General features: G+C 41.9%; 1 long non-coding RNA gene across 2 annotated transcripts in view; it reads right to left on the bottom strand.

Moving 5' to 3' along the window:
• Positions 1–12,890, bottom strand: part of LOC126248955 (uncharacterized) — a 233,181-nt gene extending 220,291 nt beyond the window's left edge. For both annotated transcript variants that reach the window (XR_007545567.1, XR_007545566.1), the window contains exons 1-2: positions 12,779–12,890; positions 32–167 (exon numbers count right to left, since the gene is read on the bottom strand). This is a non-coding gene — a long non-coding RNA (uncharacterized LOC126248955). The remainder of the gene's footprint in view (positions 1–31; positions 168–12,778) is intronic.
• Between the last annotated feature and the right edge of the window lie 206 nt (positions 12,891–13,096).

The following is a 13,096-nucleotide window of genomic DNA, read 5'->3' as shown; positions in this document are numbered from 1 at the left end:
CATGTTTGGATAGAAAAATATAAAGACTCACCAGTGATGAAAAATGAACAGATGCCTGCCTGTAAAAGTCACATTGTGGAGACTTGACTATGCCTGAAGCAGGAAGGCCAGGCCACCTAACAGCCCAGTTGATTTAATGTTACTGAAACTGCCGGCGTGCAGTATTCCTGAAAGAAATGCCCAACAATAAATATGGAAATATGCTGCTAACGTACAAGAGTGTAGATGGAAGAAACATGATAACGTACCAACTGAAGGCTCGAAAAGGAGGCAAAAGACAGTGATTAATATAGCATATACGTAGAGGGAAATTACAGGACATGCAATGGGTGCAGTTAAGATATTGCAGGTACTAAAAATAGTGCCCAAAGAAGGGATGATTTGTTTGGACTCATTTTGTTGCATCATGGAATAGTCAGTTTGTTAATGAAGAGAAGTTTTAGGAAGCGGACATGATTACAGCAAGATGGTTCAAATGGATGCAGGTTTCAGTAATTATGCAGAGACGAAGAGTCATGCACGGAACAGTCTAATGTGAACGGCTGCATCAAACCAGTCTTTAGACTGAAGACCACAACAACAACAAAAATAATTGGGTATTAATGGCGATGTAAAGATGTTTCCTCACTGATTGCGGGTATTTAGGTCAATGCCTTCAGCTCGTAATATCCTCAAGGAGGAAGAAGGGCCTTGGAGCAATAGTGATACGTATGTTTTTCCACTGAAAGGTCTCAATCCGAACCAAATTCTAGTTGGCCATGTAACTAGCAGGGTTACTTTATTAATAAATATTCGGATGGCGAGAAGATACAGTTAGGTGAAGCATGCCATCGTGGATGTTCAAACCAGCCTTCGAGAAAATGATGCTGTATTAAAGTTTGAAAAGATGGGTAAATATCAGACATCGCTCGTGTTTCGTAAGGGCATGATGGCGATCTCTTCTTGGAATCAGAATAGTAATGGTTTTTGGGGTTGCAAAAACGATAAGAATGTTTTGTGTTAGCATATCACAGTGCTGAGACTAGTGATTAACGCGTCTGATGCAGGATGGCAGGAGTCTGTTTAGCAGCTAATCAGATGAGAGTGCAGATAAACATTTGTAGTTTGTTTCAAAGTTTTTGCATCAAACGTCTACGAGGGAAAAAAATGGTTCAAATGGCTCTGAGCAGTATGGAACTTAACATCTGAGGTCATCAGTCCCCTAGAACTTAGAACTACTTAAACCTAACCAAAAATCAAATGGTTCAAATGGCTCTGAGCACTATGGGACTCAACTGCTGTGGTTATCAGTCCCCTAGAACTTAGACCTACTTAAACCTAACTAACCCAAGGACATCACACACATCCATGCCCGAGGCAGGATTCGAACCTGCGACCGTAGCAGTCGCGCGATTCCGGACTGCGCGCCTAGAACCGCGAGACCACCGCGGCCGGCGGTAAACCTAACCAACCCAAGGACATCACACACATCCATGCCCGAGGCAGGAATCGAACCTGCGACCGCAGCAGTCGCGCGGTTCCGGACTGAAGCGCCTAGAACCGCTCTGCCACCGCGGCCGGCTCTACGAGGGAAAGATCACGCCCTCAGAAACTCTTTTGTTGGAAACAAAATGTTTGCTGACGCTACCGGTAACACTAGGTGTCTTTTCAGTGACCTCATCAGTCCTAGGTCTACACAGAACTAGTAGTGTGCACATATCAGGTGTGCTGCACCTGCATACTCCCTACTCCAGTAAAGTGAAAGAGCGATTTTCAACACGAAAACGTTATGAATGGGATATTTTAGAAGTGAACCAGTAGCTTCAATTTTGCTCGAACCTCCACCCATTCAAGTGTAGCTGATGACTGGATTATATCGCCGGCCGCTGTGGACGAGCGGTTCTAGGCGCTTAAGTCCGGAACCGCGCTGCTGCTACGATCGCAGGTTCGAATCCTATCTCGGGCATGGATACGTGTGGTGTCCTTAGGCTAGTTAGGTTTAATTAGTTCTAAGTCTAAAGGACAGATGACATCAGATGTTAGGTGCCATAGAGCTTAGAGCCATTTGAACCATTTTTGACTGGATTATAGGCAACACGCAATTCCTACTCACGCCACAGAGTGCCTACGTCCTGTCGCCTCTCAAGGAAGCGCCAGCAAACATTTTTTCTCTAACAAAAGTTGTTCTCTGTGACGTAATTTGTCACCGCTAGACGTTTGATACAAAGAGGAATACCATGTATATTCCTCAAACCACTATACGGTCCATGGCGGACGGTACTCCGCAAAAACGCGATTTTATGTCCACTTGCATTCCCGTATTGTGCTGCGGAAAAATGACTGTCTAAATGCCTCTGTACGTGTCCTAATTTCCCTCATGTTATTTTCATGATCTTTGTCTGAGAATTACGACGGCGACAGCAGAATTGTCGACCAGCCCCCATCTAATAGAGATTCTCTAAATTTACCCAGTTAAGTTTCACGAGGGCAATATCTCGTTTCTTCCTGAGATTCCCATTCAGGTTCTTTCATGTGTACTTTATCGGTCTGCTGTGAACGTAGCAGCATGGATCCGAATTTGTTCGATGTCTTGTACCACACTTAATAGATACGGGCTCCACATGCTGGAAGAATTCTCTGAAAATAGTCGTTCTTACGACTCGTAAGTGAGTTCCGTTACAGAAATAGACCACATTCCCAGAACCCTTCCAATATATCAGTCTTCTATTCACCTCCTCTACTAAATATTTTACGTGTTTGTCCCACTTCATATAGCTTCACAGTTTTATCACTAGCCCTTACATATTTAAACACTGTGATGTGACCAAGATGTTTGCCTTTAGTCTAGTAATCGAATACTACCAGGTTATTTATCTTTCTTGTGGATGTACTCTCACATTTACCCACCCGCCCCAATAGACGCGCGTGTAAAAGCGCCGCTACTGCGATGGGGAGGTGCGTTGGTCAGGGATCGAATCCGTCCGGTGGGTTAACGACAAGAGGCGATGTGCCAGCCCCAATGCAGTTTTTAGGCGATATCCCACATCCCACTAGGTGAATATCGGACTGTTAGCCAAGCCCTGTCACAGTTACACCTTTCACTAACATTTGGGAAACTTTCACTCACAGTCACACGAATAGCACTACTTGCAGACAGTTGGGATACGTATATTCCATCCGCGGAAAGGGGGGGGGGGGGGGGTAACGGGTTTGCGACAGAAAGGTTATCCAGCCACGCCTTAACTAGTTATGTCACATCCGGTAACAACCATGCCAGCACTGCGCCTATGTGGGACAAAAGCAAAAGGAGATACTCTGCATTTATCCTTGTTTATTGAGAGCAGCCATTCATTGCACATTGGGGAAAATTTTTACAAATCTTTCTCCGTCTCCTTACGATCATCATCGAGCGAGGTGGCACAATAGTTAGCACGCTGGACTCGCATTCGGGAGGACGACGGTTCAAATCAGTGTCTGGCCATCCAGATTTAGGTTTTCTGTGCTTTCCCTAATCACTCCGGTTAAATGTCAGGATGGTATCTTGGGAAGGGCACGGCCTAATTTCTTCGCCATCCTCCAAGCATTCCGAGCTGGCGCTCCGTCTCTAATGACCTCGACGTCGACTGGGAGTTAAAATCGAGCCTTCAATCCTTCCGTACCATGATCCAACGACGTTGCTTTACTGTTGACATCAGTGTCGTCAGTGAACACACTGATATTTCTGTTGATCGTATTTGATAGAATTTGTATATACACTGAGACCATTAGCGGTCTTATCACGCTTCTTTGGGACACATGCGATCTTTCTTACGTTTCTGTTGAGCATTAGCAGGCCAGTACAACGTCCTAGGCTCTAGCAGTCAAAACTTCATCGAGTGAAACACATATCTGTGAACAGATTCCGTATGATCGAATCTTATTTCTTAGTTGACAGTGTGGTACAGTGCCGAACGTCTTTAGAAAACCTAGGAAAAAAATTAATCTACTGTTGCAATTTCCTGTACTGTTTGCAAGACATCGTGCGTGAATAAATCAACAACGGTGATTTCTCGAGGCCATTCACAGGCCGTACCATACTAAATAAGGAGAAGAAAATGAATATTTGTAAAGGCGTCATTGGAGACACAGTACATACTCTTGTTGGCCGAGAATAGTGCAGGGAATTGCTACTTTCATGAGACTTCAGTAAAATTTGCTGCTAATAGACTCCTGATTTCCTAAATCGTAATAAATATTTGAAGCCAAGTAGTACTAAGAAACTTTGAAGAGTATTAACAACTAGTAATGGAGAAACGCGTTCGTGTGTTTGTGACGTACCACATCTTCGCTGGCTGACTGTGTTATGTAAATACATGTTAGGAATGTTAAGACAGGCGTATGCTTCACTCTCGTCTAAACGTGTAGTGTGTGATTAATTACTGAACTGGCAAGAGGGCCGCAAATGAAAGGTAATTTACGTGTTGACGGCGTCACAGATATTAACAGAGGGACGATAAACGATTAGCAACAATTTGTATTGTTTTTCAAAAAATTCCCAGTTACAGTCCACCAGTTTTGATACGCACTTTACGTCCAGGACTTTTTTATTGCTTTTGGTTCACAAAAAGGGACTGTAGCCCACTAATTTGAGGAAGATATGATTATGAAACGGAGAAGCACGCATTCCGGTGTTGTATGACCACTTGTGGCTGTCGACAACACGGTCTTAACATGATCAAATCAACGAATCATTGCCGGCCGGAGTGGCCGAGCGGTTCTAGGCGCAGCAGTCTGGAACCGCGAGACCGCTACCGTCGCAGGTTCGAATCCTGCCTCGGGCATGGATGTGTGTGTTGTTCTTAGGTTAGTTAGGTTTAAGTAGTTCTAAGTTCTAGGGGACTGATGACCTAACAAGTTAAGTCCCATAGTGCTCAGAGCCATTTGAACCAACCATCAACGAATCATTACAAGTCATTACCCATTACGAAAATTTGTCGCAAGCAGTAACGAACCGGAGACTGTATGTGGAAGGGTGAAAACTATATCGTTTCGCCCGTTACGGCAGGACGACACAAAGATGATACGGGAGAAAATCTGGACTGCGTGGGCAACGTAGGAGGACCTAGTACGGCAGCGACTGTTGTGGCGAGTGATATCTCGCATCCGCAACCAGATTAATCTGTACAGGTGCAGTTTGGTAGCACTTGCAGTAAGGGGTTGGCTGTCAGTCCCGACTGCAGAGTTAGAGTCCGCGAACGCATCTGGGGAGAATGCGAGCGCAACATTTGTCTATCTGCTTGCCGACAGCAGTTCCGTGCCGCCGATTGCAGTGAAGCTGACGGGGAAAAGACGCGCAGGCGGTGAGCCACCGTCGCATTATGTGGCTGTAAGTGCAAGAAATAAAGTGACTTTCAGAGCGGCAACAGTGGTGTGATACGTGAGTGTGCAGATTTGTCGGAGAAACATGAACGAGTTGGCGTGTTTTCTTTTGAACATAGTATTGCTATGTGTGTTTAGTAGATATTTAACTGCCTTAAGAAGAAGTAGGATAGTTATTTAAAACTGAAGAAGATAGAAGTCAGATGTTTAAAGAAATCAGGGCACAGTTAGAAAAAGATTTTAAGGAACAATTAGATAAGACATGTAGAGAGTTAAGGAAAGCTAATAGAGATGTAAAGTGTGAGATAACAGAGCTAAAAAGGGATATGACTACTATCAAAAATGAAAATCAGGATATAATGGGGCAGATGACTTTATTGGGGGAGCAAATCAAGACTCATATCCGAGAGTCAAGAGCGGAAAAAGAGGGAATTCATCAGAATATTAAAACTCCGACGGATGATATGACTAACCTCAAGATTAAATTGTTTAAACATCTAGACAGTAAGACTAACGATATTCAAAACACGGTACATGGAAACATTGATATTGGAAGATAAGAATTAATAAGGTTAATTAAGGAGGTGAAATTAGATGCGGAAAATAAACAGGAGGAAAGTTTAGCTCACCTGTAAAGGGAAGAACGGGATGAACTTGAGGAAATCAAAAAATTATGGCAGCAAGCCGAACAAGATGCCCAAAAGATCGCGGAACTGCTGCATAACGTAGTGGCACTACCAGTTCTAGTGCATTACGTGACGCTGCCCCAAAAAGAATGGACAATAATGACGACCAACTGATGAAGGTAGGAGGCACTAGAGAAAATTCTAATGGTCCGGTAGTACCTCAGATTTGTAGCGGGGTATACTCTCCATACCCTAGTTTGCATCTAAATGATAGGGTTAATAGTAGTAACAAGACGTTATGCACGAATCGAATGCAAGGGAAAAGGTGAAACGTAGTTGATGTGTAGTTAACCTGGAGTGGCAATCTGCCATAGACTGATGGAAGAATTCCGTATCGAAAGTGGAGGACATCTTGCAAATAGATTTCCGGTATTTAAGCCTAAGGGAGACATACATATTATAATTTTCTTAAGAGCCTTTGAAAACGCATTGCCTTCCTCATGGAATTACAACGAGATAATAAATTTTGCTGTGTGTTACCTACAGAAAGAGGCATCAGAGTAGGTTGTAGTCCATAAATTTAGTAGTTGAGAGGATTTTTGTAGACAGTTCAAAGACAGGAACTGGGCTGAAGGAGAACAACAAAAGTTAACTTTAGAATTATAAGGACCTAGCCCTTACAACTGCAGGTTCGGGCGGATTTCGCAAATATTTTGAGTGGCATGTCAACAGACGGGAATTCTTGGAAGAACCTATAAGTGGGAGTCATCTAGTCAAGGTGTTAATTAACCTTATGCCGTCATATGTAAGAGAGAAGATGATCAGTTGAGAATGGTGTATGGTAAATGCGATTCTAAGTTTCCTAGAGCAACTAGATATTTTGAAGAAGACACGCCAGAAGAGCGTTCTAAACCTAACAGGGATGATTTCAGCTTTATGATGTTAGTTTCTTCAAATAATTTTAAGGTTTTCTGGATGTATTCATTATCAAATAAAATATATGGTATGTTTCCTTTGTCTTCCTTTGTGACAATGGTTTTATGGTCTTTCAGTTTAGTATTTAATGTGTGGGATGTTCTGTTTTCATTAACGGTGGTAATGTTTCTAGCTGTGTCTCAGCTCAGTCAAACATGCCGTAACTTCCGCACCATATTCAAAGAACAGATCAACATCTTCCGATACAACATAGCACTCAAATCTGCAATAGCCTCCCGTATAAAACATACAGGACATGCATTTGGCAGTGTAGAAAGCAACCTTGCATTACCACATACACTGAACAAAGGACACAGAATGTCTCAGTACGAAGAACTGGAAATCTATGTACACAGAAAGAAACTTGAGGAACATCTACTCAATGACAATAAAGACCGTTACAGTTGAAATCCTCAGCAATTAATGTAGCAACTCCCATTCATCCCTCAATAAGTTCAACCTGCAATACATATGCACGATCTGTTGTAATCTTCTTATATATGAGAAATTAATATAGATTGAAGTTTGCACATATCAATGTTTTGGTGCAGCCCATTCACATTTTTTTAAGACAAAAGAAAAACATATTTATGTACATAATCATTTAAACATTATTTTTGTATCCAGTGCTGCAGGTCATTCATATTTTACAAAAAGATGTACAGTGGTCAGTAAGAACATTTTGACCACTTACATACTATGGATATAAACCATTCAGATGTTAGCAGCGTCACCCGGCAGGAAATGACTGCTTGTCAGATACAAGCTTGGTGTATGTTGTACCACTGAACACTGCTGACCGTGTACAGAATAGGGAAGGCGTGTGTGTGATCTGTCTGAGTGTGACCGAGAGCACATTGTGATGGCCCAGAAGCTTGGAATGAACATTTTAGAAACTACACGACTTGTCGGGTGTTCGAGGAGTGCTGCGGGGAATGTCTTGAATACATGGCGAAACCTAGGTGAAATCACATCCAGACGTCTGGGGTTGCACGGCTACCCCTCATTACAGATATCAGACATTGTAGGCTGGGCAGACTGGTAAAACAGGGCAGGCGGCGAACTGTGGCAGAACTAACATCAGACTTTAGTGCCAGGCTGAGAACAAGTTTGTCTGAACACATATGATGGGCCTCCACAGCCGAAGACCCATGCATGTGGCAATGTTAACACTACGACATTGACAACGACAACCAAAATGGACACGTGACTATTAGCACTAGATGTTGGTTCAATGGCAGTGCACTGAATGGGATAATTATCTCATTTTTGGGTCCATCGAAGGAAAACTGATTCGAATCAAATCTAACCTAATCTGTGAAAAGGCGTCTGTACTCATCACAACACTAGCCATATAAACAAACAGTTCTCCACACGAATATAATGGTGTGAACCATCGAAACGCGTAATCACAAAAATAAGCAAGTGACTAACGCAAACACTGTTTTATTTGTATTTGCCAACAGTCGCAGCCCAAATAATGCCGTCCCTTGCTGACAAAATATTCAAAGGTCATAGCGCTGAAAGGTAGATAGCTTTCATATATGTGCACAAAAGGTATTCTATGAGTAGCAATAAGTCTAGTAATAAACTGAAATCAATTCTGGAATCGCTCAGCGCGCCATAGGGGAATCTAATGTTTACAAATGAAACATTCATGAGACATTAAATATAACATTTCTGCTGAGCGACGCCAGTTAAGTATTGATAAATGTTTGTGTAATTACACTGTTAATGTTAGTGCAGTTTTTGTGTAGATATTGTGTATGTGTTTCCTCTGTTTTATATCCATCATGAAAGACGACAAGGTGTTCGATCTGGCTATGGACGTTGCTGCGTGAGACATAACTGAGCGATATTGCACTCCGATGGGCAGCCAGCCTGATCCTTCGAAGTTGGAAGAATTTGTCATGCTATCCCTTTGATTAAACCTGAAATAAAATGAAATGTAAAATGTTGTTAGTACTACTGTATCTGATCTCATGAGCAGATCATTAAAAACTTGGAAATTTGTGGTAAGGACTATGGGACCAAACTGCTGAGGTCATCGGTCCCTAGGCTTACTCACTACTTAATCCAACTGAAACTAACTTACGGAAAGGAGGACAACACACACACCCATGCCCGAGTGAGGACTCGAACCTCCGACGGGGGGAGAGGCGCGAACCGCGACAAGGCGCCCAAGACCGCACGGCTACCCCGGGCGGCGATCATTAAAAAGTTCTTCTCTCTAAAAAACAACTTCATCCTATGATTAGTAGTGATAGAAGGAGGTTTCTGGAGAGGAGTCGTGTGGAGATTCGAGTCACTGAGCAGACGTAATGAAAAAAATTATTCGGAATGAGATTTTCACTCTGCAGCGGAGTGTGCGCTGATATGAAACTTCCTGGCAGACTGAAACTGTGTGCCCGACCGAGACTCGAACTCGGGACCTTTGCCTTTCGCGGGCAAGTGCTCTAGTCTCGAAAAACTTCGAGAATTTATTTCCACAAGGCGGACAGACAATCTGAAATTTTAAGATAAGATTCTCATACTGACGTCTTACAGGAAATACAGACATTCTCAGGCTTCACTTTACGTCCAAAACGCGGCGCTAGTGCGTGACTAATGATTGAACTGGCACGATGCCCGTATATGTATGCTAATTTACGTGTTGGCGGAACCACAGGTATTAGCAGAGGGATGATAATCGATTAACAACTTGTATTGTTTTTAAAAAGATTCACATTTACAATTCACTGATTTTAACAAGCACTTTACGTCCAAGACTTATTGTTATTGCTTTCGGTTCGCAAAAAGGAACAGCAGCCCTCTAATTTCAGGAAGATATGATCATGAAGTGGAGGAGGTACTTGCTTGCACTGAAATCACGGATTCCGGTGTTGTAAGACCAATTGTGGGTGAAGAAAACACAGTCTTAACATTATCAGATTAACGAATCATTACAAGTCCTTAGCCATTAAGCAAATCTGTCGCAAGTAGGCACGAACCGGAGACTGTATCTGGAAGGATGAACACGGAACACTTCCAAGACAAAAAGACAATACGCAGGGCCTTCCAAAAATAGACGGTATTTTACGTGAGCCGGTACAAATAGTCTTAACACGGTTCTAATCGTTCCATAGTTCACATTATAGCCCGAATTTAATAGACTTAGATTAAATTTTTTAGTGATTTAGCTAATCTAATCTTGCCCAGTATATCATTAAAGTCACGGCGAATGTCTCATTTCCTTTCGTTGACCAAAATATCCAGTAGACAAGTAACTGACTCCCAGCCTAATACAGTTTGCTAGTCAACACTTTATGGACCGTAGTTAATCTTCATTTATTATTCTTCAAATATCCAAGTATTTTCTGTAGAACGCAGCCAACGCTAGCAGTCCGGCTGACGGAAGTAATATGGGAACATTATTTGCATTATACAATGCGGTCATCATGAGAAACCATAGAACATTACAAAATCGAAGCACTTGCAGAAGATAAAAAAATGGCAGGTACGAACCTGTGATCCTTTCGTTATCGGCAGCTCTTCTAAGCGGGCAGAGGTACCTGTGCAGTCCGATATCATATTAATACTTCCGTCAGCGCATGGCCTGCTATAAATCTTTCTAGTTGACGACTGGCAAGCCAGAAATGGTATTGTGTTACCTGACCATGCTCTAAAGTGTCGAGTTTAATTTACTGCTGCCGTTGCTGTTGATGATGTTGGTGATTATGACGAGAAAGGATGCCTGCATATAGCCCCCTAACTTAAATTATCACCTTTGCGGTCACCGACCTCAAACGTCTCATCAGTTAGCATCAAAGGTGTAATGTCTCGCTGAAACAGTGTGCAGAAGTTCGGAAATCAGCAACTCTACCCTATTTCTTCGTCCACAGAGTCAAGAACTAGCACACATGCGGGAGATTAATAATACATGAAAATCTGTTAATATGAATACCGTATGGTACTAATACTATTCAGAATCTTGCGACCATGGAAGCATATTTATTGTTCTGCAGTGTAGCAGTAGATAACACGTTTTGGCAGCCAATATTTGAATATCAAAAAGAAAATTATGTTCTGCCACTGTCAAAGCAGACTTACAACAATAATATTAGCAGAATATAGAACGATGCTGTAAGAATTACAGTTGGTATTACTTCAAGATCATACTGCAGAGACTTCTTCAGTTGACTTGTTATTTTGGCAACCGTTTCGCAATATGTATAATCATTAATATTCTTCTTTATTATCAATATTATCTTTTCTTAAAAATAGATCAAGGTGTGAATATAATACTAGGATCAAATAAAGTTTTGAAAAGTTTTCAGAGGTTTTATATTTGCGTAGAACTGAGTCAGATATTTGGGTACAGCCTGTCAGAGTGCATGAAATATGTAGTCGAGTTTAACACCGAAGTCTTGAACTTCCTTTTGGCAACGCCTTTCTCTCCACTGAATAGTGTCTTTACAGGATCTCTTAAAAGCTGGTGTTGCAGTTTATACGTAATAAATTAACATTAGCATTGTAATTCTATAATCGTTCATGACCCTGCATTACAATTAAATTAAATTCTTGACTTCTTTCCGCATGTCAGCGACCTCTCTCAGTGTGACACATAGAATGTCACACATGTAATATAATGGTCTACCTTCATACGTTGAAAGATGGTTCGGTCACTTCCTTCAGTTCTCCCTTAACAGTTATAAAAACAAAGGTAACTTTATTTTAACCGAAAATATTTGACGTTATAAATGAAAACACAAGCCACGAAGCCCTGAAGATTTTCTTGTTATTTTTACCCAGATTTCGATCAATAACCTTATTATGAATCTTGAAATTTTCATGGTGATAACATTTTCAGGAGTGAAGTCGGTATTTGTTTCCTGCTACGCACGATATTTTAGCTGGAATCTGCCAGAAAACTTCAGGTGAGCCGTCCAAGACCGATACGACATTTGCCTGAAGATATTAGACAGGTTCACAAATGAAATATCGTTCTTCGTAAAAAAAAGTCCCTAAACACTGTCGAGTGAAGAATGGCACTATCTGTAACTGACTTTCACAGATAAAGACGACATAGCTGAAAGTTAACCAAAGCAGAAAATGTTAATACCAGGCAATGAATTATTGTAAGGGAAGGGCTGTTGCACTTGTGGAGAAAATCGTATCTTAGACTGCAACTGTGCCACAATTAAATTAAAAGTGAGTAAAAAGGAGGTATCTATTTACCTCCTTATATTGCACAGTTTCGCTTAGAATTAATTACTGATGCTGGTATTTCTGACACTGTCTTCGGGTAATGTCAACAGTTTAAAACTTAGCGTAAGTTTATTGGTACGGACAACTTTTACAAATTATGTACAGGTGAGCTAGGTAGAGTAATAATTGTACATTGAAATTACAAAACCGAACAAATTGCACAGAACTTAGTTTTTATTGAACTGGCGACCAGTTTCGGACGTCAGTCCATTATCAAAACATTTACATAAGTCATACCATAACATTATAATGTTTGTACACTGGCTATATTGCTTGTATGGGTGCCCAAGTGCAAGGTACTATTTGCATACGATGGTCCAGTGCTGCATGGTCGCCATTTAAGTAAAAACAAACTTCTGTGCAACTCTGACGACTTTGTTATTTCGTTGGATCGTAGTAAGTTGCTGCCTAATGCCATCCAGCATGCTGGAAGAGACTAAGAATTGTATATTTAGTATTTTTCTGTTGATGGTTCCTCTCATGTAAACACGTATCAGGCGAATTTCCAATATCATACAGCTTAACATCGGAACATGCGTCAGTCAGAAATTTTGTCTTAAAAAGTAAATTGTGAGTAGAATGCGGGACTTAACTGTGAACAAGGACAGCTCAGAGCCGCAGGACGAGAAGCATGATGACTGCAGCTCGTTCCATGGCCCACAGTGAAGTACCGGCGCGCCGTCCTGCGCTCCCGCGGCCCTTCTATTGAATAACGACACTAACTGCACTTCCCGCCGGCACCCTCCAGCTGGTGATAGGATAATGCTCCAATCTGCCGCTCTCACGCCAGTTGACAGAATTGCCACGCCGCTGCTCCAGCCTCCCTCGCCATTTTCGTTTTGTCAGCGGCCGACATCCACTCGACACTGAGGTCACTTTAATCGTGCCTAACAAGGGTTGGCAGAGAATTA

This window comes from Schistocerca nitens, chromosome 3, assembly GCF_023898315.1.
Source record: "Schistocerca nitens isolate TAMUIC-IGC-003100 chromosome 3, iqSchNite1.1, whole genome shotgun sequence".
NCBI lineage: Eukaryota > Metazoa > Arthropoda > Insecta > Orthoptera > Acrididae > Schistocerca > Schistocerca nitens.
This window is presented reverse-complemented; position numbering and strand designations above follow the sequence as displayed.